The sequence below is a fragment of the Jaculus jaculus genome, chromosome 13 (genome assembly GCF_020740685.1).
Source record: "Jaculus jaculus isolate mJacJac1 chromosome 13, mJacJac1.mat.Y.cur, whole genome shotgun sequence".
NCBI lineage: Eukaryota > Metazoa > Chordata > Mammalia > Rodentia > Dipodidae > Jaculus > Jaculus jaculus.
In genome coordinates, this window is record NC_059114.1 from 68,137,842 (window position 1) to 68,160,517 (window position 22,676).

The 22,676-nt window shown below is 43.4% G+C and overlaps 1 pseudogene; it reads left to right on the forward strand.

Moving 5' to 3' along the window:
* Positions 1-1,968: 1,968 nt before the first annotated feature.
* On the forward strand, positions 1,969-11,465 carry LOC101617586 (annotated as a pseudogene).
* The last annotated feature ends 11,211 nt before the right edge of the window (positions 11,466-22,676 follow it).

Here is a 22,676-nt window from a genome sequence, read left to right on the forward strand (position 1 = left end):
CATTCTCAGAACTAAAGGAAGAGAGAGAAAAGCCCAATGACACGAAAGAGCCCATATTCCATTTCCCTGTGGCCAGACACACCTCCTGGGGCCTTCTCCTTCTGTTGGCTCAAGCTAGCTGTACCCCACTTGTGTGCATGAAAATGACAGCGCATTGCTAAAGCCTTGGTCTTCAGAGGCGGCCTAATTGCATAATATGGTGCAATAAACTGACATATTCATTACACTTTTCCACTTCACCAAGCTGGAAGCCAAACATCAAGATTTTATGGGGTGGAAAATTTTGACTGTAGAAAAAAAATTTCAGACCTAAATAATTTATTCAAAAGCCATCCATCCTTCTCTTTTTCAAAAATATTTATCCACATGTCACTCTGCAAGGTGCTATGAGGAAACTTTTGAGACATATTCATGTAAAAATACTAAGTACATGTACGTGACAAATTCAAGGGGTATGCATACTGGTAACCTCAGCACATGAAATACAGAGGCAGGAGGATCGCTGCAAGTTCAAGGCCAGCCTGGACTACTTAGTGATTTCTAAATCAGCCTCTGCTACCTAATGGGACTTTGTCTTAAAAATAAATAAATAAAACAAAAAATGAATTAGTTAAAATAAGGATAACATATATCCCATATGCTTATGATTTCTTAACAGTGTATCATGGCCAGGTCATTTGAAGATGGCAGAGGTGGAATAAATTATCCATTTTTCTCCTAAGCAGTTAGGTTGCTAAAGTAATTATATATCTTTGTATGCAAAATTTATATGTAGGTTATATAATTATATCTTATATGTGTTATATAAAATCACATTTAATTTACATGCAGATATACCGACTAGGTAGTTTTTAGAAAAGGAATGAAAGAATGAAAGGGAGAGAGAGAGAGGGAGGGAGGAGGGAAAGGGAAGCCTAGAGGATTAGTGAAAAATAAAAAAGACAGTCTGGAGCTGGAGAGATGGCTTATCAGTTAAGGCGTTTGCCTATGAAGCCAAAGGACCCTGGTTCTATTCCCCAGGACCCACATAAGCACTAGGGGTGCATGCACCTAAAGTTTGCAGTGGCTGGAGGACCTAGCATGCCTATTCTCTCTCTTTCTTTCTCTCTGTCAAATACATAAATTTTATATATACTTAAAATCTGGGCTAGGGAGACGGTTCAATCAGTAAAGTGAGTGTGTGCTACGGAGACACTTGTTCCACGCGCTACTGGCAAGCACCCCCTTGAGTTCAACCATGAAGTGGGGCCCCAGGGTTAGAGCTCTCCCCAAAGTGAAAATGACAGATCCTCAAGTAACAAGATGTGGACTAAAATCCTAACATGCACAGCAGAGTCCCCGGTCGGTTGCAGCACTGGGGGGGGCGGGTGTGGAGTGGCTTTGGTGAGTATGAGCATTGGATGTGCAAGCACAAGGACCTGAGTTTATGCATTGTCACGCTCATAAACAGCCAAGTGGGGCACACCTGGAACCTCAGTGCTGAGAGGGGAGATTGAAGAGCTTCCCTGGTGAGCACGTCCGTCTAGTGGCAAAAATCCCCGGGCTTGGTGAGAGACTGTGCCTCATGGAAATAACCCAGAAGAACTAAAGAGGGACAATTCCACAGGCCTCTCGGCACTGATGCACATGGAACAAAACCAGAATTTTTCTTAAATTAATGGTTACTTATCTGTTAGAGAGAGAAAGAGGCAGATAGAGAGAAAGAATGGGTGCACCAGGGCCTTCAGCCACTGCAAACAAACTCCAGACCCATATGCCACCCATCTGGTCTATGTGGGTCCTGGGGAATCAAACCTGGACCCTTTGACTTGGGAGGCAAGCACCTTAACTGCTAAACCATCTCTCCAGCCCAAAACTAGTATTTTTATATAGTGCCTAAAGAACATGGGAAGAAAGAAAAAACAGAGAAAACAAAGATGAGTAACTAAAAACGAGTAAGGAGGAAGTAGAGAAGGAGGAAGGATAAGCATGTTTTCAGAGGACGAGGACTGGTCAGGTATGTCTCCACACGGCTGACGGAGGGCCTGCTCAGGTCCACCCAGGAACATGGGCTGAATCAAGCCAACCAGCCAGACCCAGCACAGAATATCCTTTGTCCCATCTAGGAACTTCTTCCTTTCTTTGCTTGTCTTAAGGCCAATTTTGTTTGTATGAACCTATATTTCCAAGAAAGCTTATTTCTTGAGTAATATCCCTCTACAATTTCCTTATTTTTTCAAAATCCATTTTACTGTAAAGGGGAGAGAACTCAGGGCCGTGGCCCTGACAAAAATCCAGTAGCTCAGAACCCTCAACCTCCTCTATTTGAGGCCCTCTTGCAAGCCCCCACACCCTTACCACCCTTCCCTATTTCTGCTCCTTCTCTGGACTCACCCTTGTTTTTCTTGGAGATGTTCTTTCACATGTCAACCAGCCATAGGACTTGGAGCTGATGTGTTAGTGCCTACTGCGTCCCTGGAGAGGATTCATAGCTATGTCAGAAGACAGGATGTCCAAGTTTACTCCAGAAGAATAAATTAGCCTCTAATAGCAAACCATCTCCAGGGAACACAGCAACCTTAGCATTAGAACAAGAGGCATGGGCCAGACTCCTAATGCTCATTCCCAGGTCCAGACAGGAAAATGCAATCTTTTCATACCTGTCTTATAGACCAGAAATTTCCATGAACTCTATTGCTCAATTCAATTCCTTTGAATAAACCTACTGTGTGGGGCTGGGGATCCTTACCTCAGACATCACCTCTCATTGTGTCTGCAGCCCCAAAGCTTAGCAGTCATTGAGGCAGAGATAATGCTTGAAACTAAAATTCTGCCAAATGAGTGATTCATGAGCTCTTCCTCAGAGGTTCTCCAGCAGGTTAAATGTGGAGATGAAGTAGCTTTTGCTTACACACACACAACTGGCTACTTTCTGATGACTCAGCCCATTACTGAAGCCACAATACCTATAGATTTCCTACAGGTTACTCCCGGCTGAAAAACGTGTGGTCTACATGTGACTTCTTGGTACTGTTTTATGAGGTTTCACCTTCTCTTTTTTTTTTTTTTCTTTTATTTCTTTTTGGGTGGTATGGCCTCTCTCTAGCCCAGGCTGGCCTGGAATTCACTATATAGTCTCAGGCTGGCCTCGAACTCACGCTGATCCTCCTCTGCCTCCTGAGTGCTGGGATTAAAGGCATATGCCGGGCTGGAGAGATGGCTTAGCAGTTAAGCGCTTGCCTGTGAAGCCTGAGGACCCTGGTTCGAGGCTTGATTCCCCAGGACCCACGTTAGACAGATGCATAAGGGGGCACACACGTCTGGAGTTCGTTTGCAGTGGCTGGAGGCCCTGGCGTGCCCATTCTCTCTTTCAATGTGCCTCTTTCTCTCTCTGTCTGTTGCTCTCAAATAAATAAATGAAAATAAACAAAACAAAATTAAAAAGGCATGTGCCACCACACCCAGCTTGTCTTGTGAGTTTTAAAGCCTAAAAGTATAGCTTGAACCTACGATTTAGTTAAGTCTACAAAGACTGTACTGGCACTATTATCTCTTAGACCAGCTATGAGGTTTCTCAAGGCATGGTCTATTCAGAGCTGCCTAGAAAAGCGTGGTATGGATAACAGGATGAGGCTCTGAGAAATACAGGAAGGTAGGCACTGCTAGCCTCACCTGTGGGACAGGTCTTTAAAAGGTAAGAGGAGGCCAGGCGTGGTGGCACACACCTTTCATCCCAGCACTTGGGGGGCAGATGTAGGAGGATTGATGTGAGTTGAAGGCCACGCTGAGACTACATAGTGAATTCCAGATCAGCCTGTGCTAAGGACACTCTATGTTGAAAAACAAAAAAAAAAAAACAAAAAAAAAAAAAAACACCAAAAAAAATGGTACAACTAAGTCAACTGGCAGTAGTGGAGGAAAGCACTTGCCTGTGAAGCTTAAGGACCCAGGTTCGATTCCCCAGGACCCACATAACCCAATGCACAAGGTGCTGCATGCATCTGGAGTTCATTTGCAGCAGCTGGAGGCTTTGGCATGCCCATGTACACTCACACACACTCTCTCTCTCAAGTAAATAAATGAGACATCAAGGCACAGGTCAGTCATAGGAACAAGGCAGATGTGGCACAAAGGAGAAAGGATCAAGTTCAAGATGACCAAGCCATCTCAGCCTCTGCCCCTCGCCCCCTACCCCCAACACACATCACAGATGCTAGATAGAGCAAGCCTGGTCTCACCCACTGTCTACCTATCACCCAGAGCTCTTTGACTAGATGAGACCCAAGTTGATGTGAGCTCAGACCATAAATGGAAATCCACTTTAAGTGTAGGGCAAGGTTAAAACCAGGAGTTGATATCTTATGAAGGAGTGGGAATCAGACAGCACTCACTGCCAGCCAACTCTGTTTGCCTTTCTTTCTTTTCCCTACAACATGGTACAAACTCAACCCACTGGGGGGGCTGGGGGGGACAAAAAAAAAACAACTGTTGTTGCAGCTGACAGACAGCCCTTGAGTCTTGGTGAGCTTTGCTTTGTGAATGTTAGATCTGAGTGTGCCTGCCCATAGCCCAGCCTTGTGAAGCATATCTCATGAGAAGCCCCCCCTCCCCCGTAATTTTGTTTATAACATTTGAGAGTTCTTTGGTTCTAAAAGGGGCTTTATCTATTGGACTCAGATCTGTTTACAGTATCTTATTTGCATTTGACTTTTTATAGGGCTCCACACTCCCATCTCTAGATCTGTGTATCGTCCTTGACCTCCTAGAACGGACTAGTTGAATCCCAGACACTATTTCTGCTAAGTTCTGTCCCATGGGACGGGACACCTCCCTAACAGGCAGCCAAGAGACAGATTGGGAAATCAGCTGAGCCAAAACAGCTGCCGTGGTGCAGTCATACCATCCACCACGCTGCAAGCACAGAAAATTAGGAGCTGTCTAAAAGCACAGAACTGAAGTAGGAAATAATTTTTAAAACCTCATCTGATCCAACTCTTGCACGTAGATATGAGACAGACCATCAAGGGCCCCATCCTCAGAGCTGGTGAGTTGGAGATCTGGGCCCTGAGCCGCAGTTCACACTTCACTTGGGAGGACGTCGCGACATGTGTGGAGCTGGGCTTCACACAGACAGGAGCCAACAAGAGTGGCTATGACAGGACAGTAAGTGACTGCTCGCTTGGCACAGAGGTGGCTACAGGCAGTGGCTACAGAACTGTCTGTGACAGAAGCGACAGCAAGGCCTGCCCCCAGGAGCCAGGGAGAGCAGAAGAGCTATCATGAAGCCCACTGGGAAACCTCAGTAGCTGTGCTTAGGCACACACGTCAGCTGTTCTGCAAGGACTTAGTTTCCTGTGGATGCAAGGTGCAGCTCAGTGATACAGCATGCACTTAGCATTTTAAAAAACGAAAAGACAGCGGGTGTGGTGGTGCATGTCTTTAATCCCAGCACTCACTTGGGAGGCAGAGGTAGGAGGATCACCATGAGTTCGAGGCCACCCTGATACTACATAGTGAATTCCAGGTGAGCATGGGCTAGAGTGAGACCCTAACTTGAAATACCAAAAGAAGAAAGAAAGAAAGAAAGGAAGGAAGGAAGGAAGGAAGGAAGGAAGGAAGGAAGGAAGGAAGGAAGGAAGGGAAAAAGAGAAAGAAGAAGAAAGAAAGAGAGGGAGAGAAGAAAAGAAATAAAGAAGGAAATAAAGAAAGAAAGAGAGGAAGGAAGGAAGAAAGAAAGAGGGAGAGAAAGAAAGAGAAAAAGAGAAAGAAGGGAAGAAAGAAAGAGAGGGAGAGAAGAAAAAGAAAGAAAGAAGGAAATAAAGAAAGAGAGAAAGGAAGGAAGGAAGGAAGGAAAGAAGGAAGGAAGGAAGGAAGGATGGAAAGAAGGAAGGAAGGAAGGAAGGAAGGAAAGAGGGAAGGAAGGAAGGAAGGAAGGACAATATTTGCTAGGTGTGGAAGCACATGCCTGTAACCCATATGCGGCAGACAGCTTCGGGTTCACTGAGATGAACTTCCAGACCAGGCACAGTGACGGAGGAAGGGAAATTTATGGAAACTTACAGATCCAGGGGAAGTTCCATAATGGCAGAAGCTGGCCCTGCTTTCACAGGTCCAAGCAGAGAAAGAGAAGCCACAAGCCACAGCCCAAAAGCCAAAAGCCACACAGCACACTTCAGGAACTCCAGGTGGAACTAGGCACTTTGCATATCTTTAGACTGGAATTTCAAACCCACCACCACACCTTACGATCCACCCAGAGACACCTCCTCCAGCCAGGTGGCTGCAGATCCAAACTACACACTAGTAAAACACTGAATATATTGGCGGCCAGCTATTCAAACCACCACACACAGTCAGAAGGATCCTCGTTGTGAGAACAACCAGGTTCCAGAGACCATGCGAACAAGAGAGACATTGAAGAAAGGGGACAATCCTAGAGCAGTGGCTCAATGGGTAAGAGTGCTCATGGGACCGTATATGATCCCCACCACCCACTAAAACGCTACGTATGGGAGCCGGGCAGAATCCCAGCACTCGGGAAGCAGAGGTAGAAGGACTGCCATGAGTTCAAGACTACATGGTGAGTCCCAGGTCAACCTGGGCTACAGTGAGACCTTCCCTCCAAATACAAAAATAAATAAATAAATAAATAAAAGTTTTCAGCCAGACACAGTGGCACACACCTTTAATCCCAGCACCCTCCACAGCCCCCCTGGTGACCTCTTCTCTCTTCTATGTAGAAATATATACATATTTTTAAGACTGGGAAATTTGAAATGCTGTGAGAATGTTATAAAGTGTTGCTGTGAATCACTCCAGAGTCATCCAACAGGAGGCCTTCCTATCCCCTTCCAGTAAATGTTATTCCAGTTCATGACTGTGCTTACTGGCTGCCGAGAGCTCCCTGGGAACAACTTGGACCTGGCAAGACAGGCCTTTGGGGTAATGGCCTTCCCTTGCCTGCTGGAAAGAATCATGTTTAAACTCAAGAACAAATATCATTTTTTTTTTTTGCATTTCAGTTGTTCGTTTTGTTTAACCAACTGTGTCTACTGAAAACGTCTTGACCTAAATACTAAAAACGTCCATTTGAATCTGTTTTTATATCTTGGTAGTTCATTTTTTAAATATATTCACTGACAAGTAGATATGGAACACCCAGCTTGCACACAGTTCTGAACATTATTCTGAAGCCAGCATTCTATTAGAATTGAAAGAACTGTATGGAGCTAACAATCTTTGCTCACGTAAGGTGAGATCTATTAATAAATGTTGAAGTTAGGTAGACATTCACAGTGCAAAAGACTTGTCGTATTTATAGTGTATTAGTCACAGAGACTTCACTATGTCACAAATCACCCGAAAAGAGGATGGTTAGTCCTGCTGTGAAAAGTCTTTGGTTCATATGCCTAGAGCCTCAGATGATGGAAGATTCGATGGCAAGCAGGAAGCTTATCATGCGTTACAGTTATGCAATTCTATCCCTACTTCTCTTTTAACTCATTGTGCATAGACTTCAAGTTTGAAATCCTAGGAGGGCTGTAAGTAACAGGAAGGGGTGTCTCTAAGGAGTGAAATGCTCACTAAGTACACTTTTGGGAGACTAATGATAATTTTGCTGATGTAATGAAAGTGTCTTTACCTACTCATGTTTAGAAAACAAATTTTCAGGGTTGGGTTAGCACAGTTAAATTTAAACCTAGCATAAGGCAGGCCTTCCTGATTCTCTTGGTGACTTAGTCACTGTGTATCTTTATGTCATTTCAGAACTTAGAAGACAAAATCACATTACGAAATAGTTATTGGAGGAAAATGCAGGAAAAGGTAAGAAGACCCTTAATATGGTGATGCAGATGAGAAACTAACGAAGGAGAAGAGAAAGGGAGGGAAGGAGGGAGAAAGAGAGGGAGGAAAAAAAAGAGAGAGAAAGGAAGGAGGGAAGGATGGATTGGGTAGAAGAGTCTTAGATAGCAACACAATTCCAAAAAAGTTCTAGCCAGGCCATGAGAAACATTCTGGGTCTGTTGGAAAGTCTATTTTTTTCCCCAGAAATTGCCCTGTATTGGTATCTCTCTCTCTCTCTCTTTTTTTATTTTATTTATTTATTTATTTGAGAGCAACAGACACAGAGAGATAGACAGATAGAGGGAGAGAGAGAGAATGGGAGCGCCAGGGCTTCCAGCCTCTGCAAACGAACTCCAGACGCGTGCGCCCCCTTGTGCATCTGGCTAACGTGGGACCTGGGGAACCGAGCCTCAAACCGGGGTCCATAGGCTTCACAGGCGAGCGCTTAACCGCTAAGCCATCTCTCCAGTCCTCTCTCTTTTTAACATATATTATTTATTTATTTGAGAGAGAGAGAGAGAGAGAGAGAAAGAGGCAGAAAGAAGGAGAGAGAGAATGGGCACACCAGGGTCTCCAACCACTGCAAATGAACTTCAGATACATGTACCCCCTTGTGCATCTGGCTTACGTGGGTCCTGGGGAATCAAACTGAGGTCCTTTGGCTTTGCAGGCAAGCACCTTAACCGCTAAGCCAGCTTCTCCAGCCCCTGTGTCGGCATCTTGACTCCATGTCTACTCCCTGCTGTGCTCATTCCTTGGAGAGGAGGAATTCTTGGGAAGCCACTGAACAAGCATGATTACTGGTCCAGAGCCCCAGGCTCCAGCCAGCCAGGCTCCGGCAGTGGCCCGTGCAGCACACGGGAAGGCTCACGGCTGCGTGTACGAGACTGGGCGTCACCGGAGCCAGTGGGATGCGAGCCTCCACTTACGCAGCGAATATTCACGGTCCTGCTACGCGACAGATGCTATGTTCGGCTTCATAGACTCCACAGGAAATCACAGAATTAACAACCCCAGAAAACACTGCCTGAGAAGTGAGAATCCCTTCAACTAAAGACTTGCTGCCCATTTCTTTTATTTATGTATTTATTTATTTATGAGAGAAGGAGCGAGAGAGAGAGAGAAAGAGAGAATGGGCTGCAAATGAACTCCAGATGGGTGCAACACCTTGTGCACGTGGCTTTCATGGGTACTGGGGAATTGCCCAGGTTTCATTGTCCACGACCCACATAAACCAGTTGCTCATAGTGGTGCATCGTCTGGAGGTCGTTTGCAATGGCTAGAGGCTCTCTGCAATAAATGAATTAAAAATAAAATAAAAAAAGAATCTGAGGCTGGAAAACTGGCTTAGCAGTTAAGGTGCTTGCCTGCAAAGCATAAGAACCCAGGTTTCATTCTCCAGTACCCACGTAAGCCAGATGCACAAGGTGGCTCATGTATCTGCAGTTTGTTTGCAGTGGCTTGAGGTCCGGGCACACCCATTCTCTGTCTCTCTCCTTCTTCAAATAAATAAACAAAAATAAAACATTTTTTTTTAATCTGAAAAAAACTTGTTACAAACATATAAAATCATCATAAGATAATCGTAGTTGTCTTGGAACTACAAAGTGAGTTACAGGTCAGCCTGATCTAGATTGAGACCCTACCTCAAAAACACCAAAAATATAAAAAATAATAATAATCCTAGTTTGCTCTACTTAATCTTTAAACTTGTAGTACGTTCAACTTCACAATAGTATAAATCATGCAATCCAGTGTTTCACAAGTAAATTTGTTACCACAAACATTACATCTACCTGTGTTTGGGCGTGTTTTCTCCAAGATTGGATGTGGCAGATAGAGTGTGAGCATGGCATAGAGATGGGAGAGGATAGAGTCAGGATGAGAACAACCCACCCTAATCTTTTCCCCAATCATGCCTGTTCCTACCTCAGCCCATGCTCATCCTGTGCATGAAAATATTCCAAGTTCCATCCTGAATGTTAATCCCTTAGGAAAATGATTAATCTCACTGGGAAAAAAAAAAATGTTCCCAAATTGTCCATCCTTGAGGAGAAATAATAAGCCCATCACCCTTGTGGTAATGGTTATCAGCACATGGTTTCTTGCTTACTGAATGTGGTAGGGTATGCCACATCAAGTTCACTGGATGCCTAAGAGTAGACGCTATATAAACGGATAAACTCAGCCAGGCATGGTGGCTCACACCTGTCATCACAGCACTTGGGAGACTGAGGCAGAAAAACTGCCAGGAGTTTAAGGGTATCCTGGGCTACATGCTAAATTCAAGGCTATCCTAGGTTATTGAGTAAAACTCTACCTCAAAAATAAATGAGTTTAGGGTAGACAGATTGCTTAGCATTTAAGGCACTTGCCTGGAAAGCCTAAGGACCCAGGTTCGATTCTCCAGGTCCCACGTAAGCCAGATACACATGGTGGCACATGTGTCTGGAGATTGCTTGCAGTGGCTAGAGGCCCTGGCGTGCCCATTCTCTCTTTCTCTCCCTCTGTCTGTCTCTAATAAATTAATAATAAAAGAGCATAAGGCTGATTGGGTGCTTTCGCATCCGCAGCTCTCACGCTGGCCCAGGAACCGGGGTCTGGGACCCCCCCATGCCCTGGCGAAGCGAAATTGACAAAAGGAGGTTATCCTTTAGAGGATGCAACACACACTGAACTTCATACTGTAAGGAGAATTCTAGAGATTCATGGGGAAACCATTGAAAAAAGTAGTCTTTGCTGTTTCGGAACTTGAAGACGCCACTTACCAGAAGCTGCTACCTCCGTACTTCCCAAGGTCCTTAAAGGAGGAGAGCCAATCATGGCCAAGCCTTCCTGCAGACACTGGGAATGCAAAAGGGGAGCCTGAGGTACCTGAATGGCAGATTCGAATAAGTGAGAAGCCGGAGGCTTCTGAGGACAACCAAGAAGAGGAAGATGAAGGCTTAGGAGTTGATGTGTCTTTCACTGGCACTCATGCTTTTGCTCGAATGGAAGCAGATATTGATAAGCAAAGAAAACTGATCCTTCAGAGACAGTAGTCGGAAGCAGCCCTGCAGAAGCAGCATCAGAGAAATTATAATCTTTGGGTGTGCCAAGCAAGACCTGAGGACCTGTCTGATATTGCTTCTCTGAAAGCCTTATACCAAACAGGTGTGGACAACTGTGGTCATACAGTGACGGTGGTAGCTGAAAGAAGCATTCCCGTAACATTGATAGATACGGACAAGGCTCTCTTATAATTTATCCATGTGACAGATCGCATTGCTGTGAAGGAACATGTATGAGTATATTTTCACACACTGACCAGCGAATACAATCACCTAGATTCTGACTTCCTGAAGAAACTCTACAATGTTGTAGATGTCAAGTACAAGAGGAATTTGAAGGCTGTTTGTTTCATTCACCCAACATTTCGTTCAAAGGTCTCAAGGTGGTTTTTCACCACCTTTTCTGTCCCAGGACTGAAGGATAAAGTCCACCATGTGAACAGCTTGCACCAGCTGCTTTCTGCCATATCACCCGAGCAGATCGACTTACCTCCTTTTGTCCTGGAATATGATGCCAGGGAAAATGTGCCTGAATATATGTCTTACCCCCATCACCAGATTGGACACCTTCCATCTTGCAGTGCTTCTTGATTCCAAGGATGTTCTTTCCACCACAACTTCTACCTACTGAAGCGAGGTTCATTGTTGCTGTGCAGATCCAGAGAGCTTTTTGTTCCCACCTCTCTGGTATTTTTTTATTGACTATATATTTTCTTGCACATAAGCAATCTAAAATTGGTAGGCCACACTGAACTGCACACATTTTAAATTTGTATCTTTGTACCAAATTGAAGTGCTCATTTTTAGACTGTTACTAGAAATTGAGGATCAACTTTTAATCATCTTCAGTTTCCCAAAGTACTCTGCATTCTCCTTTACACAGGCCACCAACATCGTTCATATCTTCTTTTAAACATTGCATGCTTCCTTTGTATATTTAAGTGTTCCCCAAAATATATAGAACCAGTGTATGCTGACTGGATGCATTGTTTGCTTCAGACCCTGGTGTTAATGCCGTTTAATACAGATGACATGGTTATGACGCAAGAGAATTGTTCAGGGCCAAGAATGCAGAAGTGTGTCTGATCAAAAACATAGAAATCATTGGCAAAGCAAAGAACCTGCAGTTTTACTGCAGAGACGAAGTACTAAGCCTCATTGGATTACGTGATGTGCTATAATTGCCGCCTTCTGATCTTAACATTGTGGGGAAATAAGATTGTCTTCAATCCTTTAACCCATTAGAAAAAAAAAAAGCATAAGATGGAGTCAGGCGTGATGGCGCACACCCTTAATCCCAGCACTTGGGAGGCAGAGGTAGGAGGATTGCTGTGAGTTCAAGGCCAGCCTGAGACTACATAGTAAATTTCAGGTCAACCTGGGCTACAGCAAGACCCTACCTTGAAAAAATAAATAAATAAATAAACAAATAAAATAAAATTAATAAATGAATTTGACCTGTGTGGTGACACATGCCTTTAATGTCAGCCCTTGGAAGGCAAAGGTGTGTGTATGTCAGGAAGGCAGAGGTGTGTGCATCTCCATCCATGTCAGGTTTTTGTTGTGATTTCAGTCTTCAAGGAGAAGCTCCATGCTGACAGGGGAAAACAGTGGCATGGGCAGAGGATTGACATCACCTCCTGACCAACGTAAAGATAGACAACCACAACAGGAGAGTGACAAACACTGACAAAGGGAAGCTGGCTATAACACCCATAAGCCTGTCCCCAACAGAACACTGGCTACCAGGAGAGTCCAATTCCCCAAATTTCCACCAGCTGAGGACCAAGCATTCCAAAGACATAAGTTTATGGGGAACACCTAAATTCAAATCCCCACATTCCTCCCCTGGCCCCCATAAACTGATAACCATACATGATGTAAAATGCAATGCACTCATCCAAGTTTAAAAGTCCCCACAGTTTTTAATCAACCCTAGTGATGTTCACATCTCTCCATAGTTCAAGGTCTTTTAACTGAGCACAATGCCAAAAGAAAAAATTTAAATAAATAAATAAGGTGTCAGGTTTCTAAGTGAAGGCTTAAATGTAGAATGCAGTCTTCTTTTTGGTAGGGAGAGTGACCCAAAAGACTGACAAGTTCTATCCTGATTCCTTTGCTCCATTTCCAAGCACATGAGAGTGGGCCACAGGAGCGGTCCACGCTGCACATGCAAAATCTCGGTAAGGATATCATGGATGAGATCAGCTACTCTTTATAGTACATCGCTTCATTCAGTGCACGGGTATGCTCCTCCCTGTGCCAGGCAGCATGCAAATTTCTGAAGACTTGGGAAAGCAAGAGGCTTGTCACTTGGCTTCATTGACCACAAGTGTCGAATCTCAGTACCCAATATGTGCGAATAATTATATTCTCTGAGTGTTTATGTACTGAGTTCTGTACATAAGTGATTTCTAGTCTCTGTGGAAACATAGAGTGTGTGAAGCATAAAGGAGACATTGGAAAAAGTCAGGCATGGTGGCATACCTCTTTAATCCCACCACTCAGGAGGCAGAGGTAGGAGGATTGCAAAAAGTTCGAGGCCACCCTGGGACTACATAGTGAATTCCAGGTCATCCTGGACCAGAGTGAGACCCCACCTTGGAAAGAAAAACAAATAAATAGATACATAAATACAGGAAATATTGGCCCTATTTTGCAGATAACTATATAGGCTCAGAAACGTGTGTCATTTATTTAGTCTCAGGTCTCTAGTAAGGACAAAAGCTAGAATGCCAACCACCTGCTTTGGGATACAAAGTCCATTCTTTCCACAGTGCTTGTTATTAATGTTAAAGTGAGAGTTTTCTGCTGTGATCTTTCTTCTCCTTCTCCTTCTCCTTCTCCTTCTCCTTCTCCTTCTCCTTCTCCTTCTCCTTCTCCTTCTCCTTCTCCTTCTCCTTCTCCTTCTCCTTCTCCTTCTCCTTCTCCTTCTCCTTCTCCTTCTCCTTCTCCTTCTCCTTCTCCTTCTCCTTCTCCTTCTTCTTCTTCTTCTTCTTCTTCTTCTTCTTCTTCTTCTTCTTTCTCTCTCTCTCTCTCTTCCTCTGTGTGTGTCTTGCTATATCCAGCTATCTGTCCATCTGTCTGTCTTTTCAGGGTCAAAGTAAATTACTTCCTTAAGTATTACCTTTCTTAATATAAAAATAGGAAAATAGCCGGGCATGGTGGCCTTTAATCCCAGCATTCAGGAAGCTGAGGTAGGAGGATCACTGTTGACTTCAAGGCCAGCCTGAGACTACATAGTGAATTCCAGGTCAGCCTGAGCTAGAGTGAGACCCTACCTTGAAAAAACAAAACACAAAAAAAATAAAATAAAAGAGTAAAAATAGGAAAATAATTATATCCTCAAAGCAATGCTTAAAACAATTAAAAACCCTACCGATAGATATATACATAATTTATATATATAATACATATGTATCATTACTAGTTCAATATTGTGGTATAACTTTGCATTCCCCAAAATTCTCAGTTAAGATGAATTATGCCTCTTGCAATGGGTGCATGGAGGTAGGGCTCGGGCCCTTCCCTACCCTGTGTGACATTTTCAATAATAACTGGAGTTGCCTTTGGCTTCTCCAATGGCAAACTTCAGCTTTCTGGAAAGTGTTGCCAATGGGTATGATTCAGTTGAAAGTCAATTTAACTAAGCTGGTGCTAGAATCAAAGCTGTGCCCATTTCAACATAACAGAGTAAAAAGAAAACACTTAAGTATGCATGAAACAATTAACACTGTGTCTGGCACTGGATTTGCTGAATAAGTTGAAAGTCATAAGTTCCCGCTTTGCCTGGCAGAGTTCCAGTAAATGCTATAATAATAACAGCTTTCATTCTTAATTAATAAGAGTATTATTAATTAACAGACACAGTTCCCAAACCAAAAGACCCACCTGAAGTACAGTAACTTTGTTGAACTATAAACCAAACTAAGTACTTTTGCTTGAAGGACTAAACAAGATGCCTATTTAATCAAAACTGAATGAAATGATTGCAAAGCCTGTAGTCAGTGGACCATGGACAATCCCAGGAAAGACTAGTACATGTTCAAAGCCAAATTTCAGGGCTGGAGAGATGGCTTATTAGTTAAGGCACTTGCCTGCAAAGCCAAAGGACCCAGGTTCTGTTCCCCCAGATCCATGTAAAGCCAGGTACACAAGGTGGTGGAAGTGTCTGGAGTTTATTTGCAGTGGTTCAAGGCTCTGGCATGTTTCTCTCCACCCCCACTCTCTATTTCTCATTTGTCATCATGTCCATTGGCCCCAGTTAATTCAATAATATCGGGGGGAAAATCAGATACAGTTATACATTAATAAATTAATAATCAGCACTGTATAAAAGGTACTATGACCTCAGTATTGTGAGTTTTCACCAGCACACAGGCGCTGTTTTACAGAAACAATATTTCCATATACCATGCACTTCTCAGGCTTATTGGATTCAGAGACTATGCCACTAATATCTGGATGCCTTCATAGTATCTAGTTATGAAGTGAGGGCCCTAGCCGCATAAGGAGTCACTGCAGTGATTCTCATAACACAGTTTCCCAACTAACAGCTCTGGGGTCACCTGCAAACTCACCTGAAATATATATTCACAGGCCCCAGCCTGTGATTAGGCCCTGGAATCTGCATCTTAAACCCTCCAGGCAATCCTGATGGCCAGACCCTCTGCGCAAGTTTTAATACAAGCCAAAGTTCGAGAACCACTGCTTTAATGCAAGTCTCCCATCATTTCTGATTTGTTCTCAGAAAGTCGAACGTCTGCAGCTTACTTCAGGGGCCATGAAGTAGAACGTATGTAGCAATGACAAAGTCAAGTTTGATGGTGATTGAATCACTCGGTGGAAATCTCCACAAGGAGTTTCCAAAATATGGAAAATTGAGCTCTGAAATGTTATGATGTTGGTATTGGCAACCAGCACTGCTGAATTGCAGAGAAATACAGGAATACAGGACCCTTCCGCTGTTTCCCTTTTTGCTGAATTCCTTTCTGGCCTCTTGGAAAGGGTCCCTTGAGGCAGTTCTGAAAACATAAACCTCCCCATGTAAGAGACTTGTTTGCCCTGTTGATCATTTGTTAGAAAGCATTGACTTTTGCTGAATCAGGCATAATTGCCTTCGACAGGCACACACACACACCAGCAAGTGATACTGAAAATACTTGGTGCAAGCCTCAAAACTTGGAACATTCTACCCTCTTAATAATGGGTCATGCTATTTGGCACATCTTTTCACTGGAATCTTAATCAAAGTCATTCCAACTAACGGAATACTGAAAAATGTGTCCTAAAAGTTGAGCACAATTGAGATGTTAGCTGGGAGAAAAAGACAGAAAACTTCAAGACGGGGGATCTTTAAAATATAAGAAACTTAATCTAGTCTGTGTGGACTCTACTTAACCAAGAGTAAACCTATGTTGAGAAAAGCTGGGTTTTCAGAAGTGGTTCATTTTTCAGTGTTTCAAATGGAAAAAGTAAACAACTTAGAAGCAAAGATTGCTCTTAAAAATATGTTCTTTTCCAAATGTAGTTTCATCCTTTAACTGTTTTAATTTACAACATGTTTTCTTTACTTTCAATTACAAACATATTCAATTATCCATATTAAATCCAGAGATAGAAAAGTGGAGAGTGTGGGCTGGAGAGATGGTTCAGTGGTTAAGGTGCTTGTCTGCAAATCCTAATGACTCAGGTTTGATTCCCTGGTAACTACATAAAGCCAGATGCACAAAGTGGCGCATGCATCTGGAGTTCATTTGCAGTGACTAGAGGCCCTAGCATACCCATACACATTCCCTATGTCTCTCCCCCGCCCCCATTGCAAATAAATAAAAATATTGGCCTGGACAGATGGTTTAGTGGTTAAGGCATTTGTCTGTGAAGCCTAACGACCCCATGTTCAACTCTTCAGATCCTATGTAAACCAGACAAAGGTGAGGCAAGCACAAGGTTGCACATGCCCACTAGGTGGCGCAAGCATCTGGAGTTCGATTGCAGTGGCTGAGGCCCTGGTGTGCCAATTCTCTCTCTCAAACAGAAGTAGGAGAAATAATATTTGGGTGTTTTTTCTAAGCAATAATGGCTACATTTGTCTTGTTTTACATTTGTTATAACAAAGCCAGCCATAGTGGCTCACATCTTTAATCCCAGTACTCCGGAGGCAGAGGTAAGAGGATCGCTGTGAGTTCAAGGCCACCCTGAGACTACAAAGTGAATTCCCGGTCAGCCTGGGCTAAAGCAAGACCCTACCTGCAAAAAAACAAAAACAAAAACATTTTTTATAACATAACATCATGTGATACCTTTCGCTCATCATTATATGTTGGATCAACTTTTCATGTCCATTTGTATAGATTTACTTCATTTTTGTTGTTATTGCTCTTTGTTTGCTTTGAAGTAGGGTCTCGCTCTAGCCCAGACTGACCTAGAATTCACTGTGTAGTCTCAGGCTGGCCTCGAACTCACAAGTGATCTTCCCTCCTCTGCCTCCTGAGTGCTGGGATTAAAGGCATGCGCCACCATGCCCAGCTAGATTTATTTCATTCTTATGGAAACAGGAAAGTAGTCATCCTAGAAATGATGACTGTGCCATCACCACACCTCTTACTTAGGGGTAGACTTTAGGATGGTTCATTCCTTTGCTGTCATAAGTGATTTTTCAGTGGTCACTTTCCACATTCATCTTTGTGCATCTTTGCATTTTGATAGGGTATATTCACAGAGGAAGACTTTCTAGACAAAAGAGAAGGGAAAGTTCAAGTTTTGACACACACTGTCAAAGTATTTGTACAAAGGCAACAGAAAGTGAGGGAACCTATGTGGGAACCTATGCTTGCCCTATCACCAATTCTGAATGGTATCACTATTAAAATGTCAATGTTCTAGTTGAAAGGGAAAGAAAAGGGCTGGAGAGAGGGCTTAGCAGTTTAGGTGTTTGCCTACAAAGCCAAATGACCTCGGTTCAATTCCCCAGGACCCATGTTAGCCAGATGCACAAGGTAGTGCATGTGTCTGGAGTTCGTTTGCAGTGGCTAGAGGCCATGGCACACCCATTATCTCTCTCTCTCTCTCTCTCTTTCTCTCTCTTTCTCTCTCTCTCAAATAAATAAATATAAGTAAATAAAAATTTTTAAAAGGCAAGAAAAAAATGTCTCATATGTTTCTCCCATATTGTTTAAAATTTTTTTATGTAGTTCTTTAAATGATTTTGTTACTTTGGGAATGACATCAGAGCCTGATTTCATTCTTTTATAAATGGACATCAATTTTTTCCATTATTTATCATTAAAAAACTCTTCTTGGGTGTGGTAGCACATGCCTTTAATCCCAACATTCAGGAGGCAGAGGTAAGAGGATCACTGTGAGTTCAAGGCCACCCTGAGACCTACATAGTGAATTTAAGGTCAGTCTGGGCTAGAATGAGACTGTACCTCAAAACTCAAAAAAGAAAAGACTCTTATTCCCTCCATGGTACTGTCTGGTATCTTTTTTTTTAAATATTTACTTTTTAAAATAATTTTTATTTTTATTTATTTATTTGAGAGTGATAGACAGAGAGAGAAAGAGGAAGAGAGAGAGAGAGAATGGGCATGCCAGGGCCTCCAGCCACTGCAAACAAATTCCAGATGCGTGGGCTCCCTTGTGCATCTGGCTAACGTGGGTCCTGAGGAATTGAGCCTTGAACCAGGGTCCTTAGGCTTCACAGGCAAGTGCTTAACCGCTAAGCCATCTCCAACCCAAAATATTTACTTTTTTTTTTGTTCATTTTTTATTTATTTATTTGAGAGCGACAGACACAGAGAGAAACACAGATAGAGGGAGAGAGAGAGAATGGGCACGCCAGGGCTTCCAGCCTCTGCAAATGAACTCCAGACGCGTGCGCCCCCTTGTGCATCTGGCTAACGTGGGACCTGGGGAACCAAGCCTCGAACCGGGGTCCATAGGCTTCACAGGCAAGTGCTTAACCGCTAAGCCATCTCTCCAGCCCAATATTTACTTTTTAAACCGTATTTTATTTGAGGGATAGAGGGATGGCTTAGCAGTTAAGGCATTTGCCTAGAAAGCCAAACCCAGGTTCAATTCCCCAAGACTTATGTTAGCCAGATGCACAAGGAGGCAAATGCATTTGGAGTTCGTTTGCAATGGCTGGAGGCCCTGGTGCACCCATTCTCTCACTCTCTCTCTCTCCCTCTTTCTCTGTCAAATAAATAAATTAAAAAGAAAAGAACGTATAATTTGAGATAGAGAAAGGGGAGAGGGAGAGGGAGATGAGAAAGAAGGACTACACCAGGGCCTCTAATCACTGCAAACAAACTCCAGATACATGTGCCACATTGTGCATCTGATTTTGCATAGGTACTTGGGAATCAAACCAGGGTCATTGGGCTTTATAGGCAAGCACTTTTACCACTGAGCCATCTCTCCAGCCCCTATCTGGCATCTTTGACCAAGATTGGCTGACTGTAAATTTAAAGGTTTATGCCTAGAATCTAATTTCTGTTCCACTGACTTGTCTGTGTTTATGCCAGTGCCATGGCTTAACTGCTGGAGTTCCAGTGAGCTTTGAAATTGGAAAGTGAGAGTTCTACAGCATCATTCTTTTTAAGATTAGTTTGGGGCTGGAGAGATAGCTTAGTGGTTAAGACACTCACTGAAAAATCCAAAGAACCCAGGTTTGATTCCCCAGTAGCTAAGTCAAGCCAGATGTACAAGGTGGCACATGCGTCTGGAGTTCATTTTCAGTGGCTAGAGGCCGTGGTGTGCCCATTCTCTCTCTCTCACTCTCTCTCATTACTTCTAATATGTAGCCAAGGTAGGCCTCAAACGGACTGTGTAGCTCAAGCTGACCATGAACTCGGCCTCCCGGGTGCTAGTGCTGGGATTACGGGGTCATGACCTTGCAGTTTCAGGCAAGGGCTCTGCCGTGGCACTACAGTTCCTGGAATTCACTGTGGAGACTCAGGGAGTGCCTTTCTGTTCTGAGCTTGCTGAGCACTTTCATCATGAAAGCGTTTTGAATGCTATCAAATTCTTCTGCCTCATATTTGAAATGACTACTGATAGAGGTACAGATGGTTTTTGACTCACAAAAGTTCAAGTCTAGGGCTGGAGAGATGGCTTAGCGGTTAAGCGCTTGCCTGAGAAGCCTAAGGACCCTGGTTCGAGGCTCAGTTCCCCAGGTCCCACGTTAGCCAGATGCACAAGGGGGCGCACGCGTCTGGAGTTCGTTTGCAGAGGCTGGAAGCCCTGGCGTGCCCATTCTCTCTCTCCCTCTATCTGTCTTTCTCTCTGTGTCTGTCGCTCTCAAATAAATAAATTTAAAAAAAAAAAAAAGTTCAAGTCTATAATGCAGCAAAAGCAAGAAAGATGTGTTTATCTACTGGCATGTTGATCAACCTGAAACTATGAAACTCTTAACTTCATTCGCTCATTCATTTGTCATGTAGCACATTTTAATAAACATTGAGTAAGTTCAAGAACCTCTGCAAGAAATTTCAGAATGGAACTGGGGAGATGGTTCAGTGGTTAAAGGTGCTTACTTACAAAGCCTGCTGGCCCGGGTTCAATTCCCCAGGACCCACATAAAGCCAAATGAACAAAGTGATGCATGCATCTAGTATTCATTTGCAATGGGAAAAGGTCCTGGCATACCCTTACTGTTATTATTTATCTCTCTACCCCTGTCCTTGGGAATAAATAAATAAATAAAAATATTTTAAAAAATAAATTTCAAAGTGGACAGAATATAGTGACTCCCTCCATGAACACATGTAAGTATTCAGTTGCCATCGTCACAAGTGACCCAGCTACAATGCAGTATAAAGATGGCACATGAAATACTCATTAAAGAAGTTCTTTGAGGTGGGGCCGAGGCTACAGATTTAAAGAATCCCAGCCAGGCATGGTGGCACACGCCTTTCATCCCAGCACTTGGGAGGCAAAGGTGGGATGATCATTGTGAGTTTGTGACCACCTTGAGACTACATAGTGAATTCCAGATTAGTCTGAGCTAAAGCAAGACCTTACCTTGGAAAAAAAAAAAAAAAAGTAATCCCAAGGGCTGGAGAGATGGCTTAGTGGCTAAAGATGCCTACTTGCAAAGTCTGGTGGCCTAGGTTTTATTCCTCAATGCCCACATAAAACCAGACGCACAAAGTGGTGCATGTGTCAGGAGTTCATTTGCCGTGACAAAAGATCCTTGTACGCCCATACTCTCTCGCTTTCTCTGCCTGCCTCTTTCCTTCTGTCTCTATCTCAAATACATAAAAATATGTTTTAAAAGTATCACAAACACAAAATGGCAAACAGGGGCCATCATCAGCCCTTTTTCAAGACAATTAAAATTTGCCTGGCGTGGTGACACATGTCTTTAATCCCAGCACTAGGGAGGCAGAGGTAGGAGGTAGGAGGATCGTTGAGAGTTCAAGTCCACCCTGAGACTACATAGTGAGACTACAGAGTTCCAGATCAGCCTGAGCTAGAGTGAGACCCTACCTTGGTAAAACAAAAAAAAAAAAAAAATCCAGGGGCTGGAAAGATGGCTCAGCAGTTAAGGCACTTGCCTGCAAAACCTAACAGCCCAGGTTCAATTCCCCTTTAGACATGTAAAGCCAGATGTACAAAGTGGCACATGCATCTGGAGTATAATGGCAGTGGCTGGAGGCCCTGGAACACCAATTCTCCCTTTCTGTATCTCTTGTTCTCTCTTTCTATGTTGCAAATAAATAAATAAATAATGACTTTTTGTTTCTAGTTATTTTTTTTTATAAGCACCTGTTAATCAGCACAGTAAACTTGGTGCTGATCCATATGAGTGATTTTTTTTTTAATTCCCTTTTCCCATTCTACTTCAGAGGGTCATTTCTCGGTCATTGCATTTCAGCCTGCTTGAGACAAACAAGAGTGAGGAAGTGAGCTGTGGTTATCCCAGGCTCAGGATAGCTGTGTTCCATCAGGTTTTTCTAGCACATGCGATGGCTGCACAGATCCCCCGTGGGTAAGACCCAAGCTTCAAGTTCCACAACTTATTCCTTTGCTGCTGACAAAGTGACTTGCACATCATTGTGACACTTCTTGCCAAGGATTTTTTTTTCATAAACCTTTGGGTCTGGGTGGATATCCAGGAAAGATGTTAATCCAAGAGGACCACATACACATTCCAGTACTAAGATACAAACATCTCTGGCTGAAGAGATAGCTTGGCAGTTAAAGTATTTACCTGCAAAGTCCAAAGGACCAAGGTTCAATTCCCCAGAAGCCACATAAGCCAGATGCACATGGCGGCACATGTGTCTAGAGTTTGTTTGCAGTGTCTGGAGGCCCTGATGTGTCCATTCTCTCTCTTTCTCTCTTTCTCGCTCTCTCTCTCTCTCATAATAAAAATTAATAGAAATAAAAACATATTTGGAGTTTTTTCTTTTTGGTTTTTTTTTGGTTTTCGAGGTAGGGTCTCACTATAGCCCAGGCTGACCTGGAATTCACTATGGAGTCTCAGGGTGGCCTCGAACTCACAGCAATCCTCCTACCTCTGGGCCACCACGCCCAGAGAAATAAAAACATTTTTTAAAACATACGATCTAAACCTGTATCAAAGAATAAATTGGTGCCAGGCGTGGTGGTGCACGCCTTTAATCCCAGCACTGGGGAGGCAGAGGTAGGAGGATTGCCGTGAGTTCGAGGCCACCCTGAGACTCCATAGTGAATTCCAGGTCAGCCTGGGCTATAGTGAGACCCTACCTCGAAAAACCAAACGGAAAAACAAAAAAGAATAAATTGGTGACCCAGAAAGAAAGTCATATAACC